The following is a 1,816-nucleotide window of genomic DNA, read 5'->3' on the forward strand; positions in this document are numbered from 1 at the left end:
AGCCAAGATTTGAGCCCAGGCAGATGATCTCCAGAACCCTTCTGTTATACTACCACCAGAAGCTTTATTGGCTTCCTCCTGCTGCCAGGCCCTTTAACAACCTCCCCGTAAACACTGTACACCTGCTGATGGTTTCCAACTTCTGGGCACCAGTGCTACTCATCAGCTTTTGCCACTTTGCTCCACCCCTAAGATTTAGGAGGGCAAAGAGAATGGCTGATAAAAGTTGCTTAGATGCTAGGAGAAGCAAAGGAAATTGCCTTGTATAAGCAGCAATAACCACTGAAATGCAATTCAGCCTCAGCCCCAGCCCAGGAGACTGAAATAGGACCGTTACTTAAGATACCTGGAAACACTAAGTCCCTGGACTACTTAAGGATCATCTGAAGCACTACATCCCCAGCCTGCCTTAAGGAAAAATCTCCCATTCAGCATTTCATAGGGGCTCAATTGGAGCCTGCTTCCAGGGGCCACCTGGACTCTCAACAGGGCAATGTAGCAGCTTGATCCAGGGCAGGTTGGTCTCTTAGAATACAAGTATTCACCCACATTGCCCACACTAACTTAGGTTTCTAATTAGGTCTTTCAAGCACACAATGAATGACTGGCCTCCAGGGAGCATGTAGCTTCCACTGAATTCTTAAATGTCCTAACTTTGGATACGAAGGCTCTTCTGTTACCACTTTGAATTGAATAAGGTAGACCAAATTTAGGCATTGAGGAGAGCTTTGCTTACCTCGAATGCCTTTTCTGTTCAGAAGGGGAAGGCTTCTACCCATCCAGTAAAGGTATCTACAAACACTAAAAGATAATTGAAACTGCCTGTAGCCGCTGGCATATAACTGTTAAGTCCACTTGCCAGTCTTCTCCGGGTCTGGTCCCGTGGGCTTGTACCCCAGGCATAGAGGGTGGTGGGCCTGTTTTTTGGATTATTCTCCACTTTCTGGATAGTCTTTTTTCTTTTGTAGTGAAAAAATTTATATTTAGAATTATCCAGATGGACTCAGTTTAGATGATCCCAATTTTGTTGGCAACATCCAAAGCATCTTAGTCAGGAGCCAGTCAAACGTATGCCTTCTTCTGTCCATCAGGTCTGATCAAGGTGTTGACCTTGGCCACATCAATGTCATAGAGCTTCTTCACAGCCTGTTTGATCTGGTGCTTGTTGGCCTTGACATCCACAATGAACACAAGTGTGTTATTATCTTCTATCTTCTTCATGGCTGACTCAGTGGTCAGAGGGAACTTGATGATGGCATACTGGTCAAGCTTGTTTCTCCTGGGGGCGCTCTTCCGAGAGTATTTGGGCTGTCTTCGCAGCCTCAGTGTCTTGGGCCGCCAAAAGGTGGGTGAAGTGTGGATCTTCTTTTTTTTGTGGCGGTGGACGCCTTTCAGCACTGCCTTCTTGGCTTTCAACGCCTTTGCTTTGGCTTCCGTATTGGGAGGGGCAGGGGCTTCCTTCTTCGCTTTCGGTGCCATCTTCGTAAAAAGTCTGGTTAGTCTGTTGTAGATTAGGCCCTTTAATCAGTTTGGCTAGCCAGTGAAACATAACATCCCGACTGTAATGTGTGCTCTCATGAGCTATTTATTATTATTGGGTGCGATTTATTATTATCAGGTGCATCAGGTGTTCTGGTATTAACACCTGTCCTTGGAAATTGTACAATCACCCATCTTCTGCTCTGTTATTAAGGTCAAAACTCCATTCACAAGCTCTGTTTATATCACATTCAATGTACTGGGGATTTTCTGGTAGCCGAAAATTAGGAATTAAAGCAAGGCAAGTGGTGGGGATTTCTGTTCTAGCGGCTTGTTT

The 1,816-nt window shown here is 45.3% G+C and overlaps 1 pseudogene; it reads right to left on the reverse strand.

The window, feature by feature from the left end:
* Positions 1–1,062: 1,062 nt before the first annotated feature.
* LOC101347093 (60S ribosomal protein L23a pseudogene) lies at positions 1,063–1,494 on the reverse strand (annotated as a pseudogene).
* Between the last annotated feature and the right edge of the window lie 322 nt (positions 1,495–1,816).

Source organism: Trichechus manatus, unplaced genomic scaffold (genome assembly GCF_000243295.1).
Source record: "Trichechus manatus latirostris isolate Lorelei unplaced genomic scaffold, TriManLat1.0 scaffold00070, whole genome shotgun sequence".
Lineage (NCBI taxonomy): Eukaryota > Metazoa > Chordata > Mammalia > Sirenia > Trichechidae > Trichechus > Trichechus manatus.